General features: G+C 39.9%; 1 protein-coding gene and 1 long non-coding RNA gene across 2 annotated transcripts in view; both read left to right on the top strand.

The window, feature by feature from the left end:
• The window catches only part of LOC308613031, a 91,217-nt gene extending 72,546 nt beyond the window's left edge, over positions 1-18,671 (top strand). Inside the window, exon 5 of the long non-coding RNA XR_014015207.1 lies at positions 18,576-18,671. This is a non-coding gene — a long non-coding RNA (uncharacterized lncRNA). The remainder of the gene's footprint in view (positions 1-18,575) is intronic.
• The window catches only part of LCE5A (late cornified envelope 5A), a 194,161-nt gene that overhangs the window by 107,600 nt on the left and 64,260 nt on the right, over positions 1-22,301 (top strand).

The raw sequence follows: 22,301 nt of genomic DNA, 5'->3' as shown, positions 1-22,301 counted from the left end.
TTATGCTTGGGTTGTATAAAAACTCAGGTAAATAGGTAGAAACTGTAGGGAAGCATATTTTGGCTTAGTATAAGTAAGAACATTTTAATAGTCAGAATTGTCCAAACATGAAAAGAATTATCTTTGGAGATGTTTCTCTGTGACTGCTTAGAGAATGTGGAATTGGATGAGCTGCTGGCAGTCAGTTAGCCTAGGCTCCTCACATTGTGGCTGACGACCAGGAGGTCAAATGTTGCATGGCTGATTAATCAGCAATTCAAGACCTAGGCCTCCAACTCAGATTTTTCACTCCAAATGCACTTTGTGTTGCACCAGGTTACATCTATTACTGGGAGATGAGCATGAGACAGGGATATTTTGGAGGGTCATTAAGTAGAGGAACACTGGGGGGATGTCTGATAAATCCCTCTTTCCACCTGAGAGCTGTGATTCTATGATTCAAGTAAATTTCTTTGCCTGACTTGATTAAACTCAGCTCATACGGCTATTTGATCAGTGCAGTTTACTAACTGCAGGGGTAACAGGACTATCAATTCCACTTTATAGTGGAATTTCCACTATACCCTATATATACATGGGGTATGTTTTCATATTCCACTTCCTGCAAACAGACCTGATCCCTCTTGCATATTAGCTTTTACCTTTAAATACCAAAGGATTCCCCCCCTAAGCCTTTAAAATTACTGACCATGGAATAGTAAACTCTGGGATGTGGGGCATCTTCTCTATCCTCAGAGAGAACTTATTCTTTGCCTTGTCGTTACCAGACAATGAAATGGTTTCAGAGGCATTTTAGGTGTCCACAGTTACATCTTGTAGCTACCAGGATTTGTTACGGGATGAAGAAATGCCCCAAATGTCAGGAGTTATTGACACATTAGAAATTATAGGATTTCAATCGCAATTATTCATTAGTGGTTGTCCCTCCCTTTTCCTATCCAATGGGCTAGAAAGGCATTATGCTGCCATATGGCCTCTGGGCTGCTTATGTGGGTCAGGTTGTCACAATTCAAGGGAACAGCCCTTTGAGATGTGTGAGGCTGTAGGAGTGAAGGGGAGTTGGAATTTGTGGTTAAATGATTTTCTACAGGAGTTGTAGTCATTTCCTGGGAGGTGCTGTTTTGGAGGTGGAGTTTTTCCAGGTTGAATATTCTCTTGGATTCCTTGGCGTAGTTGTAGCTGATGTTCCTGCTTAGCTATCCAGTGGTGGAGCAGTATCTGGCAGGAGCACCTTTACTCATAGCTTGTATTTACCAAGACAATAGTAAAAGAAAGTAATGTTGAGCCCAAGGAAAAATTTCAAGTTCCCATTAGTGACCTCAGGTTCTTCTTACTTTAATCTTGTATGTGTGTGTGTGCGTGTGTGTGTGTGTAACACATCATTCCAGCTAATGCAGATGCAAGAGTCACATACGCGCACACACACATACACACACACACACAAAATGAGAATATATATGAGAGAGACGTTCACAGAGAAAACAAGGATTAAAGACATGTCTTTTGAATAGTGGGGAAATGTTTCCCAGGAGCACTTATATCAATAAGATGTTACTTTTCTAAAAATCATGGTGGTTTATTACACCCCTCAAGTACAATGCAGAGATGGCCAGAAGCTTTCTAGGGTGAGATGGGAGTAGCATCTATGCAGTACTGTGTTATATGAAAGTTTTCCCTAACAATTAGGGACAAAGTAAGAAGAGAAAAAAATAATAGAAGAGATGATACAAATGCAACTGATCATCTCATTGTAGTTAAAGAAAAAGCCTTCATGACTTAATTTTTGAATGGTTATGAACAGAGGGATTATGAGATCTTCAGAGTGGCCACACTGGCAAAGACTAGTATCAGCACTAAAGGATTGACTAGTCCCCATTCCATGTTCCATAGAAACTGAGTTTTGATAACAGAGTGGTGCAGCATTAGGAAACTGGGAAAAAAAGAATCCAGGGGCAAGCTAGGACAGAGACATTATAACCATTATGACCAGACTTCACCAATATCACCTGTTTAGATGGGGTCTAGCATACACCAGTAATTACAGGAGAATGTGGAAGATCAGGAGGGGCTAGAACTTGGAATAAGCTCCTACTCCCCTTCTTACATGCTCCCTTTATATATAGGGATATTATAGACAGAAGATAGATTAGAGTGTATTCTGGAGGGAAAATTTCTGCAGGTGTCAGAGGGAAGTTCAGATGAAGAACAGGTCACAGTATTCAGGGATCATTCAGTCATTCAACAAGCATCTGTTACCAGCTGACTGCCTACCAGTCATCATAGCGGTCATGGGGCCATCAATGAAGAAGTCATTCTCCCTGTCCTCAAAGGGTTCATAATCTAATGAAAAAAACAGACATATATACAATGTGATATGTGTTAGGGTGAAGGTATTTATAAATCATAATGGAAAGACAGATGAGGAAGCAACTCATTTTCTTCCGCTTTTTAACTTTTCCCCAAACGTTATTGAGGAATAATTGACAAATATAATTGTATATATTCAGGGTACAGTGTGTTGATCTGATATAAATATATACTGTGGAGTGAATACCAAGATAAAGATAATTAACACATGTATCACCTCACATAGTTAACTCTTTTCTTTTTGTGGTGAGAACACCTGAGATCTACTCTCAGCAGGTTTCAATTGTACAATACTGTATTAACTATAGTCACCATGCTACACATTAGATCCTCAGGACTTATTCTTCTCACATCTGAGAGTCTATATGCTTTGACCTACGTCTCCCCATTTTCCCTATTTCCCCTACTTTCCAGCTCCTGGCAGCCACCATTCTGTTCTCTGTTTCCATGAACTCAACTTTTTTTAGATTCCACATATAAGCGATACTTTACAGTATTTGTCTTTCTTATTTCACTTAGTGTAACATCCTTTGCTTCATCTGTGTTATTACTAATGGCAGAATTTCCTTTTTTTATGGCTGAAAAATATTCCATTATATATATTATATATAAATATATATATTTTATATCAAATTTTCTTTATCCATTCATATGTTGAAGAACATTTAAGTTGTTTTTATATCTTGGTATTGTGACTAATGCTGCAAGGAGTATGAGAATATCTCTTCGAGATACTGATACTTTAGTTAAATACCCAAGAGTGGGATTGCTGGATTATATGGTAGTTCTATTTTTAGTTTTTTGAGGAACCTCCATAATGTTTTCCACAGTGGCTCTATCAATTTATATTCCTACCAGCAGTGTATAAGTGCTGCCTTTTCTCCACATCCTCAAAACTTATCTCCTGTCTTTTTCATAATAGCCGTCCTAACAGGTGTGAGGTGATATCATGGTTTTGCTTTGCCTTTCTTTGTTTATTAGTGATGCTGAGCACCTTTTCGTGTACCTATTGGCTATTTGTATGTCTTTTGGGGAAAAATATCTATTCAGATCCTTTGCTCACTTTTAAATTGGATTATTTGCTTTTTTGCTGTTGAGTTGTGTGAGTTCTTTATATATTTTTATATTAACCCTTTATCAGATATATGATTTGTAAATATTTTCTCCCAACTTGTAGGTTGCCTTTTCAATGTATTATTTGAAGTTCTAGTTTGATGTAGTCCCTCTTGTTTATTTTAGGTCATTCTCCTTTAGAGAGTTGAAAAGGAGATGATATTTGAGCTGAGCTTTAAAGATTGCATTTACTGGATTTTGTGGGACAGAACATGGGAAGATTGACCTGAAAGGCCATATGGAAAGGTTTCAAAAGCCATGCTAAGTCATGTGATGTTATCTTATTTACATTGGAGAACAACTGAAGAATTTTAAGTAGAAAAGTGACAGAATCAGATTTTTTTTTAATTAATTAATTTATTTATTTTTGGGTGCACTGGGTCCTCGTTGCTGTGCGTGGGCTTCTCATTGCGGTGGCCTCTCTTGTTGCGGGGCATAGGCTCTAGGCACTCAGGCTCAGCAGTTGCGGCGCACAGGCTCAGCCGCTCCGCGGCATGTGGGATCCTCCCGGACCAGGGCTCAAACCCGTGTCCCCTGCATTGGCAGGCAGACTCCTAAGCACTGCGCCACCAGGGAAGCCCAGATTTTTATTTAGTAAGAATAACTGTAGGAGTATGGATGGTGAATTGAATTTGATACAGGCAAGGGTGCAGCCAGTTTGAAAAAAGAAGGGAGATAATGAGGTACCAAACTAAGGTGTTGGCAGTGGGATTGAAGAGAAGAGACATTTCAGAATTAGAGCTTGACAATGCATTGGACACAGAGGTTGAGGGAGGGCAAAAAACAAGAGGCAATATGTTAGAGTTTTGGCAACAGCTGGTGTAGGCAGACAGGTTAGGGAGGGACTGGCAATAGCTGGTGTAAACAGACAGGTTAGGGAGGGGCAGCCTCAGTAAAGTAGGGTCTGACAGGTGGACAGAACTCAATGATTGAGAAGCCAGGAATAGGAGATTTAGATGGGGAGGTGATGGGGAGTTGGTATCAACAATATCAGTTCATGGGTAGCAGGATTTTAATTTTGGAAGTAGGGAAGACAGAAAAACAAAGAAGAGCTCCTAACATGGGACACTCAAGGACCAGGAACCAAGCAGAGACCTAGTTATCACCACTGAGAGGGATCAAAGCCAGAGTAGTAAAACAGGTGGCCTGATGCTGATTCCTGAACTTTGGGGAACTTCCATTCTTAAATTCCTCCTGCTGAAGGTCAGTACTTGTTCTGGGTGATGAGGGATCTCACTGAACTTCCAGTACCTGAAGACCCCTCTAACTGCTCTGCACCCACTTTTCATCAACTTGGACATTAGTTCCCCCTTGCAAATCTTCTAGTTACTCATAATTCACCACCTACACCCTGTAGATTAGGCACATGTTTGGCTGATAATCTCCATGACTATTGGTGTAGCCCAGCTCCAGATATTGACTACATCACGCCCCTGTCACCCAGGTGTAGTTGGGGGAGGGCCCGGAATAATGTATACGGCTTAGCTATAGGGCCAGAAGTCTAATAGTTTGGGGACTGATGGGTTCAGAAGGTGAACATCAGAACCACTCTGGCATATTATTTATAATTTCTGCTTACAGCAAAAATTAAAAGCAGTCATTCAGACTCTAAACTACCATATGTCCAGAATTACTGAGACCGAAGGCTCCAAAGTCCTTAAATGTGACTTCATGAGATGAATAATGCTCTTTTAACCTCATAGATTTCCTCATCAATGGTGATCTTGCTGAAGTAGAGGTGGACTCTTGGCCCACCAACATTTCTACTTGTTTTACCAGTGTTGCCTAAAGTATGACCAGATTTTCTCAATTTCTAAAAGCATTCATTTCAAGGGATTTATCTCATTTTAGGATATCTTAACAACTTGGGGCAAAGTCCTCCAGGGCTGTATCAGACATCTTTTCTTGGCATCCTACAGTGTTGATTATCAAACCACTGTGTTAGTCTGGAACCTAGATCTTCTGTCTTTGGCTTTTTTCAGGATGACTTTTCTGCTCTGCTGTGGCAGTCCTTGAGAAATTGAAGTATTTTTTGTTCTCAATTTGTGTTTAATCATTTAAACCCATATTTCCCAGATTCTGCCTCTTGAACTCATTCTATCATTTTTCTAACCAGGCCATCAGTTACACTTGCAAAGTACACTCTGGTAGCATTTCATATATATCTGTGCTTAAAGCAGTTCATAGAAGACTATTTGCAGTTCTTTTTATAGTATAAATTTAGTAATCCTCAACTAATCACTTCATTTTCTCCATGAAATTCCTAATTATAAGAACTTTTCAGATGAGGTACATGAAAGGATTACATTGAAATAACACTGTGGTCACAATATTGGTGCCTAATTGGTGCCCAGATCCCAAAGTCCATGGTATAGTGTTGAGAGCCCAGTCTCACAAGTCCTACAGATTGCCTTTGACTATTGGCTCCTCGAAGTACCAGCTCTGTGATTTTGAGCAGATTTCTTAACCTTTATTTTTTTTATATATATTTATTTTTGGCTGTGTTGGGTCTTCGTTGCTGCGCGTGCCCCCCCCCCCCGCCCCCAGCTGCGGCAGGCAGGGCCACTGTTCGCTGCCGTGTGCTGGCCTCTCACTACGGCGGCCCCTCCCGCTGCGGAGCACAGGCTGCAGGTGCAGGGGCTTCAGTAGTTGTGGCGCACGGGCTTAGTTGCTCTGCGGCATGTGGGATCCCCCCGGACCAGGGCTCGAACCCATGTCCCCTGCATTGGCAGATGGATTCCCAACCACTGCACCACCAGGGAAGCCCTTCTTAACCTTCTTGACTCTGTTTCATCATCTTTAAAGTAGGGATTAATACATAATATGCATGGTTGTCAACGATATTAAGTGAATTATATGTCAGTGGTCTGGCACTTTGCCTGACATTATAGCAGGTGTTCAATAAATGACAATTACTAGTATGTTATTATGAAATCTTAACAGAATTGGTAACTCAATGTGACACATTCTTATTTTGATTTGATTTTTTTTTTTTTTTTTTTTTTTTTTTTTTTGCGGTACACGGGCCTCTCACTGTTGTGGCCTCTCCCGTTGCGGAGCACAGGCTCCGGACGTGCAGGCTCAGCGGCCATGGCTCACAGGCCTAGCCGCTCTGCGGCATGTGGGATCCTCCCGGACCGGGGCACGAATCCGTGTCCCCTGCATCGGCAGGCGGACTCTCAACCACTGCGCCACCAGGGAAGCCCTGATTTGATTTTTATACATGTTTTCATCACGAGAGAAGAGCAGGAAATATACCTCTTTTCGTTTTTCTTCAATATTTGATCCCCTTTCCATGAGAATGTGGAGGTTATTGAAAGGTGCAGGGTGGTCTGTTGGATTCCTTTACTAACTCTGGGAGATCAGGGAGAAGATTTTCATCTGTTTTAGGAAAAGAGTAGCTTTAAGGGAACAGTGAATGATAAATGAAAATACTAAAAAAAAAAACTTGGTGAAAATTACTCTAGGTACATTTATTATTTGTCTCCTTTCTGTACATTCCACCTTCTGCAACAGCCCCTGATTTTCACATCAGAATTCACCCATTTCCCATTCTTATTCCATGTGGTTGGGTGGGGTGGAAGGTCTAGCTTTGACTCTGAGGTGAAGAATGTCTCTTGGATATAACTGGTAGCAGTAGGTGGTCATGTAACCTGGACTGATTCAGGCAGAGTGAATCTCAGGACTCTTGTGGAAACCACCAGTAAAGAGACATCATTCCATGCTCCCCCACCTGCTACACCTTGAGCTTTGAACCTGGAAGCATGTAGTCTGAACTACTGCAGCCATCTTGCAACTATATGTCAGCAGTCTACCTGAAAATAGAGTCAGCAGAGAGGAAAGCAGAGTAGAAATTAAGAGACTCCCTCAACCCTGATGATACCATTTGAGCCTTGGATTGAGTACTGTCTGCAAGACCCATGCAGAACTTTTTGATTACATGAATCAATAAATTCCCCTTTTCATTTAATAAAGTTTGAGTTGAATTTTTCTGTTACTTCATATGGAAGTAGAACTAACTGCTATAATTGCTATTTGCTTTTTACTGTGTTCTGCACATATAATAAATATAAAAAACATAGCAACTAGGGCATGTTAAGGAAAGAGTGATAATAGAGAAAGGGGAGGAGGGGGAAAAAACAAGCCCTCCCTGCCAATTCTTTCATGGCTTCCTTTTCCCTCCAAACCAAAGATCATCACATTATACTTTTTTTTAAAGGATATATTCTTTTGTGAGCAAGAGTAGGGGCCTGCCTGAGGATGTTGGAAGCCCACTTCTGGAACCCCTGCAGAAAGAGGAATGTGTGTCTGTGGCTCCTGCCCTATCCAACATTGGAAGCTACCTGGCAGTCTAAGCATGGTTCCTATTTAGAAGATGATTTAATTTTCCCTTGTCTAACTTTCCTTTTATCTTCTGAAGTCAGAGATCCAGAATCCATTTGTTCTTAGGTCTTTTATTCTTTCCTGTGCCTTCACTCTTCCCAAGGTGTTTTCCCCTTCTCATAGACAGTGTTGTGATCTTATAATATTACTTTTCATAGACTTTGACCCCAGACTTCTTGCTGACTTGAGACCATCAATGCCCAGGACACCAAGGACATTTTTTTCTTTTTTCTTAAATTCCAGTTGTAGAGATTTGAGTTAATCATGTTCCTCACTTCATGGCATATTATCCTTTTTTTTTTTTTAACAAGAAAAATGCTAAGCAGTGTGTTCATGGCCAAGTACAAAGTCAAAGCCTCAATTTCAATTTACCACCATGTTATCAATTCTAGGATATGGTAAGGCTGTTATATTTGGCTAGAAAACCAGAATTCCAGTTCAACAACAAATTGTGTTGAATTTTATTGTAAGGATTAAAGATGTCTACTAACTCTAAAGGTCTAGTAACTGTCCTGTGAAACTAATATAACTCTTTTAACTTAAAAATTTATATTATACATTGGATCAATTTATTTATCCATGCATTCATTCATTTAATTTATATTTGTTAAACATGGCATATTATCCTTATTGGTCTATGCAGATTTTTTTGGAATGGTTGATTGATTGATTAACTTATATCCCCATTCTTCAGTCACATTCCTCTGTCCCTCACCCACTAGACAATTGTTCTAATAATTTTACTGTATATCTTTTTATTTTGTATATGTTCTTTAAAATATGCACTGTTATTTTTGTGTGCATGTAGTTTTCTTTTATGTAAGTGCTATTATGTGGTAGCGCTCATTCTGTTTCTTACCTTTTTCACTTAACATCCATCCTGCTCTATGTATATCTACCCCATTGCTTGTAACTGTGCCACTGTGCCACTGATGTGTACTTATCTGTATAGTTATGTGCTTCCCCAGTAATGGACACTCATATGGCTTGCAATTCCCCAGTATGAAAAACAATGAACATCCTTTTATGTTCATTAAGGATGTTTGAGAAGTGTTTTCTGAGGCTCTAAACACAAAAGTAGAGTAGGGTATGTGTATGCTTGATTTGACAAAATACTGAGACCGTTCTTTGGAACAGCTATACTACTTTACTTTTCTACCCAAAGTGTTTCCTAAACCCACATCCACCCCAACCGACACCTAGCTTATCTAGTCTATTTCACTGTTATTTCCATTTGTGTTTCCCTAATTAATAAGTTTGAGCATCTCTGTGTATGTTTCTAAAGTACTTTGATTATCTATTCCATAAATTGCCTGTTCAAATGTATTTCCCATTTTTCTGTTAATTTTTTTAGATAGAGTTCCTTGTATATTCTTTTTTTTTTTTTTTTTTTTTTTTTTTTTTGCGGTACGCGGGCCTCTCACTGTTGTGGCCTCTCCCGTTGCGGAGCACAGGCTCTGGACGCGCAGGCTTAGCGGCCATGGCTCACAGGCCTAGCCGCTCTGTGGCACGTGGGACCCTCCCGGACCAGGGCACGAACACGTGTCCCCTGCATTGTCAGGTGGCCTCTCAACCACTGTGCCACCAGGGAAGCCCTGCATGTGCCTTTTTGACTTATGGTTTTCTCTGGGTATATGCCCAGTAGTGGGATTGATGGGTCGTATGGTAATTGTATTTTTCTTTTTTTAAGGAACCTCCATACTGTTCTCCATAGTGACTGTATCAATTTACATTCCCACCAGCGCAAGAGGGTTCCCTTTTCTCCACACCCTCTCCAGCATTTACTGTTTGTAGATTTTCTGATTATGCCCATTCTAACTGGTGTGAGGTGATACCTCATTGTAGTTTTAATTTGCATTTCTCTAATAATTAGCAATGCTGAGCAGCTTTTCATATGTCTCTTGGCCATCTGTATGTCTTCTTTGGAGAAATGTCTATTTAGGTCTTCTGCCCATTTTTTGATTGGGTTGTTTGTTTCTCTAATATTGAGCTGCATGAGCTGTTTATATATTTTGGAGGTTAATACTTTGTCCACTGATTCGTTTGCAAATACTTTCTCCCATTCTGAGGGTTGTCTTTTTGTCTTGTTCATAGTTTCCTTTGCTGTGCAAAAGCTTTGAACTTTCATTAGGTCCCATTTGTTTATTTTTGTTTTTATTTCCATTACTGTAGGAGGTGGGTCAAAAAAGATTTTGCTGTGATTTATATCAAAGAATGTTCTTCCTATGTTTTCCTCTAAGAGTTTTATAGTGTCTGGTCTTACATTTAGGTCTTTAATTCATTTTGAGTTTATTTTTGTGTATGGTGATAGGGAGTGTTCTAATTTCATTCTTTTTTTTTATTTTTACAACTTTATTGGAGTAAAATTGCTTCACAATGGTGTGTTAGTTTCTGCTTTATAACAGAGTGAATCAGTTATACATATACATATGTTCCCATATCTCTTCCCTCTTGCATCTCCCTCCCTCCCACCCTCCCTATCCCACCCCTCCAGGCGGTCACAAAGCACCGATCTGATCTCCCTGTGCTATGCGGCTGCTTTTTGCATGTAGTTGTCCAGTTTTCCCAGCACCACTTATTTTTATTTTTTTATTTATTTTTTAAAATTAATTAATTAATTGATTTATTTTTGGCTGTGTTGGGTCTTCATTTCTGTGCGAGGGCTTTCTCTAGTTGTGGCAAGTGGGGGCCACTCTTCATCGCAGTGCGCGGGCCTCTCACTGTTGCGGCCTCTCTTGTTGTGGAGCACAGGCTCCGGACGCACAGGCTCAGCGGCCATGGCTTACAGGCCCAGCCGCTCCGTGGCATGTGGGATCCTCCCAGACCAGGGCTCGAACCCGTGTCCCCTGCATTAGCAGGCCACCAGGGAAGCCCCAGCACCACTTATTGAAGAGACTGTCTTTTCTCCATTGTATATCCTTGCCTCCTTTGTCATAGATTAGTTGACCATAGGTGCATGGGTTTATCTCTGGGCTTTCTATCCTGTTCCATTAATCTATATTTCTGTTTGTATGCCAGTACCATATTGTCTTCATTATTGTAGCTTTGTAGCATAGTCTGAAATCAGGGAGTCTGATTCCTCCAGCTCTGTTTTTTTCCCTCCAGATTACTTTGGCTATTCGGGGTCTTTTGTGTCTCCATACGGATTTTAAGATTTTTTGTTCTAGGTCTGTAAAACATGCCATTGGTAATTTGATAGGGATTGCATTGGATCTGTAGATTGCTTTGGGTAGTATAGTCATTTTCACAATATTGATTCTTCCAATCGAAGAACATGGTATATCTTTCCATCTGCTTGTGTCATCTTTGATTTCTTTCATCAGTGTCTTATAGTTTTCTGAGCACAGGTCTTTTACCTCCTTATTTAGGTTTACCCCTAGGTATTTTATTCTTTTTGTTGCAATGGTGAATGGAATTGTTTCCTTAATTTCTCTTTCTGATCTTTTGTTGTTAGTGTATAGGACTGCAAGAGATTTCTGTGCATTAATTTTGTATCCTGCAACTTTACCAAATTCATTGATTAGCTCTCGTAGTTTTCTGGTGGCATCTTTAGGATTATCTAAGTATAGTATCATGTCATCTGCAAACAGTGACAGTTCTACTTCTTTTCCAGTTTGGATTCCTTTTATTTCTTTTTCTTCTCTGATTGCTGTTGCCAGGACTTCCAAAGCTATGTTGAATAATAGTGGTGAGAGTGGACATCCTTGTCTTGTTCCTGATCTTAGAGGAAACGCTTTCAGTTTTTCACCATTGAGAATGATGTTTGCTGTGGGTTTGTCATATATGGCCTTTGTTATGTTGAGGTGGGTTCCCTCTATGCCCACTTTCTGGAAACTTTTTATCATAAATCAGTGTTGAATTTTGTCAAAAGCTTTTTCTACTTCTATTGAGATGATCATATGGTTTTTATTCTTCAATTTGTTAATATGGTGTATCACATTGATTGATTTGCATATATTGAAGAGACCTTGCATCCCTGGGATAAATCCCACTTGATCATGGTGTATGATCCTTTTAATGTGTTGTTGGATTCTGTTTGCTACTATTTTGTTGAGGATTTTTGCATCTATATTCATCAGTGGTATTGGTCTGTAATTTCCTTTGTTTGTAGTATCTTTGTCTGGTTTTGGTATCAGGGTGATGGTGGCCTCATAGAATGAGTTTGGGAGTGTTCCTTCCTCTGCAATTTTTTGAAAGTGTTTGAGAAGGATGGGTGTTAGCTCTTCTCTAAATGTTTGATAGAATTCACCTGTGAAGCTACCTGGTCCTGGACTTTTGTTTGTTGGGAGATTTTTTTTTAAACTCAACTTTTATTTTTATTTTATTTTATTTATTCTTTAACATCTTTATTGGAGTATAATTGCTTTACAATGGTATGTTAGTTTCTGCTTTATAACAAAGTGAATCAGTTATACATATACATATATTCCCATATCTCTTCCCTCTTGCGTCTCCCTCCCTCCCACCCTTCATATCCCACCCATCTAGGTGGTCAGAAAGCCAAAAATATGGAACGCTTCACGAATTTGCGTGTCATCCTTGCGCAGGGGCCATGCTAATGTTCTCTGTATCATTCCAATTTTAGTATATGTGCTGCCGAAGCGAGCACTGTTGGGAGATTTTTAATCACAGTTTCAATTTCATTACTTGTTATTGGTCTGTTCATATTTTCTGTTTCTTCCTGGTTCAGTCTTGGAAGTTTATACCTTTCTAAGAATTTGTCCATTTCTTCCAGGTTGTCCATTTTATTGGCATAGAGTTGCTTGTAGTAGTCTCTTAGGATGCTTTGTATTTCTGCATTGTCCGTTGTAACTTCTCCTTTTTCATTTCTAATTTTTTTGATTTGAGTCCTTTCCCTCTTTTTCTTGATGAGTCTGGCTAAAGGTTTATCAATTTTGTTTAACTTCTCAAAGAGTCAGTTTTTACTTTTATTGATTTTTGCTATTGTTTCTTTGTTTCTATTTCATTTATTTCTGCTCTGATCTTTATGATTTCTTTCCTTCTACTAATTTTGGGTTTTATTTGCTCTTCTTTCTCTAGTTCCTTTAGGTGTAAGGTTAGGTTGTTCATTTGAGATTTTTCTTGTTTCTTGAGGTAGGGTTGTATTTCTATAAACTTCCCTCTTAGAACTGCTTTTGCTTCATCCCATAGGTTTTGGATCATTGTGTTTTTGTTGTCATTTGTCTCTAGGTATTTTTTTATTTCATCTTTGATTTCTTCACTGATCTCTTGGTTATTTAGTAATGTATTGTTTAGCCTCCATGTGTTTGTGTTTTTTACCTTTTTTTCCCTGTAACTGATTTCTAATCTCATAGCATTGTGGTTGGAAAAGATGCTTGATATGATTTCAGTTTTCTTAAATTTACTGAAGCTTGATTTTTGACCCAAGATGTGATCTATCCTAGAGAATGTTCCATGTGCACTTGAAGAAAGTGTAATCTGCTGTTTTTGGATGGAATGTCCTATAAATATCAATTAAATCTATCTGGTCTATTGTGTCATTTAAAACTTTTGTTTCCCTATTAATTTTCTGTCTGGATGATCTGTCCATTGGTGTAAGTGAGGTGTTAAAGTCCCCCACTATTATTGTGTTACTGTTGATTTCCTCTTTTAGAGCTGTTAGCAGTTGCCTTATGTATTGAGGTGCTCCTATGTTGGGTGCATAAATATTTACCATTGTTATATCTTCTTCTTAGATTGTTCCCTTGATCATTATGTAGTGTCCTTCCTTGTCTCTTGTAACATTCTTTATTTTAAAGTCTATTTTATCTGATATGAATATTGCTACTCCAGCTTTCTTTTGACTTACATTTTCATGGAATATCTTTTTCCATGCCCTCACTTTCAGTCTGTATGTGTCCTGTCTCTTGTAGACAGCATATATATAGGTCTTGTTTTTGTATCCATTCAGCCAGCCTATGACTTTGGGTTGGAGAATTTAATCCATTCATATTTAAGGTAATTATTGATATGTATGTTCCTATTATCATTTTCTTAATTGTTTTGGTTTTTTTTTTTTTTTTTGTAGGTCCTTTTCTTCTCTTGTGTTTCCCACTTAGAGAATTTCCTTTAGCATTTGTTGTAGAGCTGGTTTGGTGGTGCTGAATTCTCTTAGCTTTTGCTTGTCTGTAAAGGTTTTGATTTTTCCATCATATCTGAATGAGATCCTTGCTGGATAGAGTAATCTTGGTTGTAGGTTCTTCCCTTTCATCATTTTAAATATAACATGCCACTCTCTTCTGGCTTGTAGAGTTTCTGCTGAGAAATCAGCTGTTAACCTTATGGGAGTTCCCTTGTATGTTATTTATCATTTTTTCCCTTGTTGCTTTTAATAATTTTTTTTTGTCTTTAATTTTTGTCAATTTGATTACTGTATGTCTTGGCATGTTTCTCCTCGGGTTTATCCTGCTTGGGACTCTCTGTGCTTCCTGGACTTGGGTGGCTACTTCCTTTCCCATGTTAGGGAATTTTTCGACTATGACCTCTTCAAATATTTTCTTGGGTGTTTCTCTCTCTCTTCTCCTTCTGGGACCCCTATAATGCAAATGTTGATGCGTTTAATGTTGTCCCAGAGGTCTCTTAGGCTGTCTTCATTTCTTTTCATTCTTTATTCTTTATTCTGTTCCACAGCAGTGAATTCCAGTGAGTTCCTGTATCATCTTCACTATCATTATTCTGAATTCTTTTTCTGGAAGGTTGCCTGTCTCCACTTCATTTAGTTGTTTGTCTGGGGTTTTATCTTCTTCCTTCAACTGGTACGTAGTCCTCTGCCTTTTCATTTTGTCTGTCTTTCTCTGAATGTGGTTTTCGTTCCACAGGCTGCAGGACTGTAGTTCTTGCTTCTGCTGTCTGCCTTCTGGTGGATGAGGCTATCTAAGAGGCCTGTGCAAGCTTCCTGATGGGAGGGACTGGTGGTGGGTAGAGCTAGGTGTTGCTCTGGTGAGCAGAGCTCAGTAAAACTTTAATCTGCTTGTCTGCTGATGGCTAGGGCTGAGTTCCCTCCCTGTTGGTTGTTTGGCCTGAGGTGACCCAGCACTGGAGGCTACAGGCTCTTTGGTGGGGCTAATGGCAGACTCTGGGGGGGCTCACACCAAGGAGTACTTCCCAGAACTTCTGCTGCCGGTGTCCTTGTCCCCTCGGTGAGCCACATCCACCCCCCACCTCTGCAGGAGACCCTCCAACACTAGCAAGTAGGTCTGGTTCAGTCTCGTATGCGGTCACTGCTTCTTCCCCCTGGGTCTTGATGCACACACTATTTTGCATGTGCCCTCCAAGAGTGGAGTCTCTGTTTCCCCCAGTCCTGTCGAAGTCCTGCAATCAAATCTCGCTAGCCTTCAAAGTCTGAGTCTCTAGGAATTCCTCCTCCCATTGCTGGACCCCCAGGTTGGGTAGCCCGATGTGAGGCTCAGAACCTTCACTCCAGTAGGTGGACTTCTGTGGTATAAGTGTTCTCCAGTTTGTGAGTCACCCACCCAGCAGTTAGGGATTTGATTTTATTGTGATTGCGCCCCTCCTACTGTCTCATTGCAGCTTCTCCTTTGTCTTTGGATGTGGGGTATCTTTTTTGGTGAGTTTCAGTGTCTTCCTGTTGATGACTGTTCAGCAGTTAATTGTGATTCTGGTGCTCTCGCAAGAGGGAGTGAGCACACATCCTTCTACACCACCATCTTGAACCAGTCTCCCACACACCATGTTATTGATGTCAGAATTTTCTTTTTTTCTATATTGTGTTTACATTAACCAATTCTTGTGTTTATAGTTTTTCTTAATACCTTGTTTTTTAACTTTTATATTGGAGTTAAAAGTGACTTACACACCACTCAACCTATTATGTTATTCTGCTTTTTGTCTATATACTTACCCCTACCAGTGAGATTTATACTTTCGTATGCTTTTATGTTGTTGTTTAGCATTTTTTTGTTTCAACTTGAAGAGTTCTCTTTAGCACTTCTAGTAAGGCAGGTATAGTGGTGATAACTCCCTCAGTTTTTGTTTGTTTGGGAAAGTCTTTATCTCGCCTTCATTTTTAAAGGACTCTTGCTGGTATAACATTCCTCGTTGGCAGGAATTTTTCTTTCAGCAATTTGAATATATCATTTCACTTGTTCCTGCAGAGTTTCTGCTGAGACATCTGCTTACAGTCTTATGGGGGAACCCCTTGTATGTGACAAGTCACTTTTCTCTTGTTGCTTTCAATATTCTCTATTTTTTAAAATATTTATTTATTTATTTATTTATTTATTTATTTATTTATTTATTTATTTATTTATTTATTTATTTTTGGCTGTGTTGGGTCTTTGCTGCTGTGCGTGGGCTTTCTCTAGTTGCGGTGAGCGGGGGCTACTCTTCGTTGTGGTGTGCAGGCTTCTCATTGCGGTGGTTTGTCTTTGTTGTGGAGCACGGGCTCTAGGCATGAGGGCTCAATAGTTGTGGCTTGCGGGCTCTAGAGTGCAGGCTCAGTAGTTGTGGCACACGGGCTTAGTTGCTCCGCTGCATATGGGATCTTCCCGGACCAGGGCTCGTACCCGTGTCCCCTGCATTGGCAGGTGGATTCTTAACCACTGTGCCACCAGCGAAGTCCTCCATTTACTTCTTAACCCACTGCTTTAATCCCTGCCCTGGGGATTCAAGTGTGTGTTGTTCCCTTTGCCTCAAATGACATACTCTGCTGGTGATAAAATCCTCCCCATTATTTTTAAGATTCAGTTTCAGCCTCATTCCCTTCTGTGAAAACTTTCCTGACTCCCCCAGGCAAAATTAGTCATTTCTTCCCCATTTTGAATCTGCCTCTATCACAACACTAATCACCTAGTATGTGAGCTCCTTGAGATGAGAACCATTTCATTTGACCAATATCTTTCTTAAAATGTGTCACCCTTAGCTGAATTCAACTCCAGAGGTGTGATCTAGCTGCATAAGATAAAGGAAGACCACTACCTCCCTTATTCTAAAGCTAGACGTTTAAGCATCCTAAGATTATATTTATTAGGGGGATAATTATATAACAATATAAAATCTTACTGAGTTGACTGTGGGAGAGTGACTACTGCTAAACCAATCTTATCCTGCACTTGTGCTGCTGGTATATTGGAGTCAAAGAAAGAGTTTTACATTTGCCCCCTTTAAACTTCTTGTTTTATTCAGCATCAGTACAACGTGCTAAGATATATATATATATTTTTGAAAACCTTTTCTGACTTGAAAGTGTTTATTAACCTTCCCAGTTTTCTGTCATCTGTAAATTTGATTGGTCTGTTTTAGAAATCAGCATTCAAGTGATTAATAAAAATGTTAACTAGAGTAAGATGTGGATAGGCTGCTGGCATCATACTATATGCTTTCTTAACAAAGATTCTATTTCATTAGTCATCACCTTTAGTTTTGGCAAAATATAATTGTCCATATATTCAAGATTCCTCTAACTTGTCACAAAGATAGTGTAAGAAATCTTGCCAAATGCCATGTGGAAGTTCAATGCCATATCTTTTCAGCATAATATTCAATAGAATAATTACGATGTACATTTAAATTGGGAATGAAAATACTTTTATTGAGCTAAAATAGAATGAACAATGAACATGGCTTTTATGCGAAGCAGCTCCAAGGAAGTAGCACCAGAAACTCAGAAATATGACTCTTGGGAGATAGGACTTTTAGTAGAAAAAGTTGAAAGTAGAGAAATTGGGACAACAGGCAGCAATAAGAATGGCTGGGGATGGGACCATCAGAAGATATTTCAAAATGGGAATAAAGAACATAATAGGAGCAAATTAAAAGAAGAGACTCAAAACAGTTTTATTACATATCTTCTTTATTTGGGCATTGTAATAACCCTATGAAATAGATATTAAAGACTTGGAAGTTTTAGTGACTTGACTGAAGTCTCACAGCTAGAGGATCTGTGAATTTAACCCAGATCTCTCTGACTCTAGAAGACTAGGAGTTTTTACTATACCAGGCTCCTTAGTTTAAGGAGGATGTTTTTAGGGGAATCTAGAAGGCTAATGCATAGTATTTTTGTGGCTTTGGAGAGAACAATTCAGAATAGGCTCAGAAGAGTGGATTCTGGACTCATAATGAAGAGACTTTTCTTCAGTGAATAAGAAAGCTAAGCCTAAAATAATGTTAGCTTAACCTTTTAAAGTGCAAGTCAAGTTGGAAACAGCAAAGAGAGGCTGAGCCACGTTCTAGGTCCAAGACTAAAAGAATGACCCTTCCAGCCACCCCATTACTTAGGGGAAAAGCCTAAGTAATAAATTAGTGACTGGAGTTGAGGCTTGGGCTTGAGACAGTTGGTTTTCCACAGCAGTGTAAGGTTGGTGAGAAAGCAGATGGTGCTGGCACCAGTCCTGGGAGTATGTTCCATAGACAGATCCTGCGGACTGCGCTGGCTGCAGAGATGATTACTAAGTAGATGTTCTTATTGTCACTCATTTATGGATGAGGAAACTGAGGACCAAATACATTGAGCAACTTGCCCAAGCTTACATATCCAAAGTGTGGCAGAAGCGGGATGTGAACCCAAGTTGTCCAGCTTCAGAGCCCACTCTGGCCACTGATGCTGCGTTGCTTCTTTGGATGTCACCTCTTCTGTGAAGCCCTCTCAGACTCCCCATCTGAGTTCCCATAGAGTTAAGTTATATGTTCATAGGTATTCACATAGTACCTTTAATTACTTCACATTGCTGTTTATCTTTTTTTTTTTCATACAGATGTGAGCTCCTCATGAGCAGAATTGAGGCCTTGTATTCCCTCTACACCAGCACAGGTGCCTGGAATTCAGTGACACTCAGTGGAGGCTTGCTAGGTAAATACCTTATAAGATAAGATGATTGCACTTTGTTATAAAGCAGAAACTAATAAAAAAAAAAGATAAGATGATTGGTTTTAAGCAGCAGTCATCAACTCTGGCTCACTTAGGCAGAATAGCATTTCATAGGAAGGCTATCTAGTGGTTTATAGAATCAACTGGAAGGGTAAAGAACTATGTTAAGAAAATAGGCAGAAAACTAGAAAAGCGAGGCAGTAGAAAAAAAAACCTGCTCAGGATTTGGCTATGTGCAAAAAAAATGAGTTATTACAGGTAAGGCACTTAGAACATTATTAGTCACACTGTAAGGGACTGGTAATGTTTGCTGTTACTATGCAAGTTGGGTCTTGAAGGGTATCACATTCACCAGCTGGAGGAAGAAGGACCAGCGTATGAAAAGGCCCCTGCTTAACAGGGCATGGTGTGTTAGGGAATTTCTGGAAGCTTGATATAGCCAGAAGGTAAGGATACCAACGAGAGCAGAGCAGGGATAAAGCAAAAGTTGAGTCTGGCAAAGGAAGACAGAAAGCAGACCAGATAGGGCCTTGTGACTATTTATCAGAATAAAGTCCTCATTTGGAATTTGTTTTAAGGGCAAAGGGGAACCAATGGTGGCTTCTAAATAGGGCAGAGGAAGTGCTCAGTACACTGCAGGGTCTGTTTGTGAGTTGCCTGAGGCCCATTTAATTGCAAATGAATGAGATTCCCTGCTGGGAATGGAAGGGCAAGTGGGACTGGAAGACTCTCTGACCCTGACTCCTAGGCATTGTTGAGGACTCGCATGCAAATCACTCAAGAACATACAGGCAAATCTTGACCATCACTTTATAGAGGAGCATCTGAAGCCATGACTGCTGAGGAGGCTGGGGGAGTTCATCAGCGCAGGCTCCCTGGGGCAAGCAAGGCCTGAGCTTGGTTTAAGGAAGGGGGTCGTGGTTTGTCTGATCCCCTCATCTTATCACTGAAGGAAGAAAGGGCCAGAGAGGGGGAGGATCTGGCCGATGGTCACACTGCAGAATTCTGTGGCCGACTCCCGTGTGGCACTTTTCTCACCGCACTGTGCTGCTGCCACACGCAGCCTTGACATGACTCTTGGCTGTAAGTCAGGCAGGACAGTCCCAACATAGTTTCTGGGGCCAAAGGGAGGAATCCTTCATGAAACGGCCATAAATTCACCTACAAAATTCTAAGAGACCTCGTACTCCAACAATTTCTTGTGTGGGCGAGAGGCTGTTTATGAGGTCTGCTAGCCTGAAACCACCTTGTAAAGGCAGAGCACAGGCCTGGAGAGGAGAAATTCCTGCTGTGGAGCACGTGCATCTGCCTGTAGGACATTCCTCCTCCCTGGCCAAAGCAAGGAGGCCGTTCAAGGAAACTCCAATGGGTTTAAAGAAACACTGATTTTTCCCTGAAAAAAGTAATACGTGTTCATGATAGAAAAATTGTAAAATGCAAAAAAATACAAAGAAGAAAGTAAAACTCTCTTATAATTTCACAATTCAGACTTCACAACTCACTGCTGACATCTGGCTTATAGCTTTTTTTTTAAATGGGCATGTTGGCTTTTGAAATTAATTAATTAATTAATTAGGCTGAGTTTGGTCTTCGTTGCTGCACGTGGGCTTTCTCTAGTTGAGGTGAGTGGGGGCTACTCTTCATTGCAGTGTGCGGGGTTCTCATTGTGGTGGCTTCTCTTGTTGCGGAGCTCAGGCTCCAAGGTGCGCGGGCTTCAGTAGCTGTGGCTCGTGGGCTCTAGAGCTCAGGCTCAGTAGTTGTGGTGCACGGGCTTCGTTGCTCCGCGGCATGTGGGATCTTCCCGGACCAGGGCTCGAACCTGTGTCCCGTGAACTGGCAGGCGGATTCTTAACCAGTGCGCCACCAGGGAAACACTTATAGCTTTTTAGTGTTTCATTTATATATGCGTGTGTCTGTGTGTACATGTATTGTATAAATGTATATGTATACATATGTATATATAATTTTTCTATTATAATAAAATAAATACAATTTACCATTTTAACCATTTTTAAGTGTCCGGTTTTTTGGTATTTAGTACATTCACACTGTTATGCAACCATCCCCACTATCCATCTCCAGAAATTTTTCGTCTTCCCAAACTAAAACTCTAGACCCATTAAACACTAACTCCCCATTCCCCCCTCCCCCCAGTCCCTGGCACCTACCTTTTTTTTTTTTTTTTCTGTCTCTAAGTCTGACTACTCCAGGTTCCTCATATAAGTGGAATCATATGCTATTTGTCCTTTTGTGACTGGCCTGTTTCACCCACCATCATGTCCTTAAGATTCATTCATGTTGTACCATGTGTCAGAATTTCCTTCCTTTGATTGAATAAAATTCCACTGTATGTGTACAGGCCACGTTTTGTTTATCCATTCATCCACTGATGGATGCTTGAACTAATTCCACCTTTTGGCTATTGTGAATAATGCTGCTTTGAGCATGAGTTTACAAATATGTTCTGAGTCCCTGCTTTCACTCCTTTTGGGTATACACCCAGAAGTGGAATTGCTGGTTCATGTGGTAATACAGTGTTTTATATATTTTAAAAATTGATAATATACTCATAATTTTATATCAAATTGTGAGCATTTTCCAATGTCATTATAAACCCTTTTAAAACCTGATTTTTAATGTCTGCCTAGTATTTACTCCATTACCTTGTAATCCTATTCTTAGATATTTTGATTATTTCTAATTTTTCACTATTATAATACTATAATGAACATTCTATACATAAATATTTGAATATATCTGTTTATTTCCTTAATATGATAAATTCCTAGAGGTAAAATCATTATCAAAAGATATGAACATTTTAAAAGCTTTTGATGAATATTCATAAATTTTTTTCCATAAAATTTCTCCAATTTTGTACCCTTCAATAATGTTTTGCCCACTTTACTCTAATGTTTATTAAAAATAATTCATGCTTTCTGCAACCTGGCATCCCAGGTAACTGACCCACCAATAACACACTTCTGGTCTTGGCTTCGCAAGAAACTTATCTGGCTAAGGTTGTGGGTATATAGATTAGAAAGAAGATTTGGGAAGTATTATTAGAGGAAAAGAACAGAAACTGGCATTTTCTTGTATGAGAAAGTAAGAGGTAGATTGGTGAGGTGGTAGGGATAAGTGCAGATGGAGAGGCGAGAGTTTGTTAAGCATCTCTACATGCTTTACATATGGTGTTAATCTCCCAACAACTCTATAAGGGAGATATATATGATGATCCTCATTTTCCAGTGAGGAAACTGAAGCTCAGAAAGAACCTGGGTTCTAAAGTTATGCAGATGGTAGGCGGTAGAGCCAGGACTCAGCCAATGTCTATCTGACAGTCTGACCCTGGGGACTGGCAGTGGCCTCTTTCCACTACACCACGATGCTCTCAGGAGAAGACCAGAACCCTGAGAGGTAGGAGAGACAAAGAAGATGGGCAAGGTTGCAAGGTCAAAATGAAAAGCATAGGCACATTTTATTGTTAGTTCCTAGATCCAGGGAGAGGTAAGGGTTGTCCTTCTGTATAAGGGGATGAAAGGTGCCTCCATTTGGTGGCTGGTCATATTCCCCTATGGAGGTGTGTGGGTTTGGCACTTGTGACATACTACTG

The sequence above is a fragment of the Mesoplodon bidens genome, assembly GCF_964165515.1.
Source record: "Mesoplodon bidens genome assembly, chromosome: 2".
Lineage (NCBI taxonomy): Eukaryota > Metazoa > Chordata > Mammalia > Artiodactyla > Ziphiidae > Mesoplodon > Mesoplodon bidens.
Note: the sequence above shows the minus strand (reverse complement) of the source record. Positions and strands in the feature narration are given on the sequence as shown.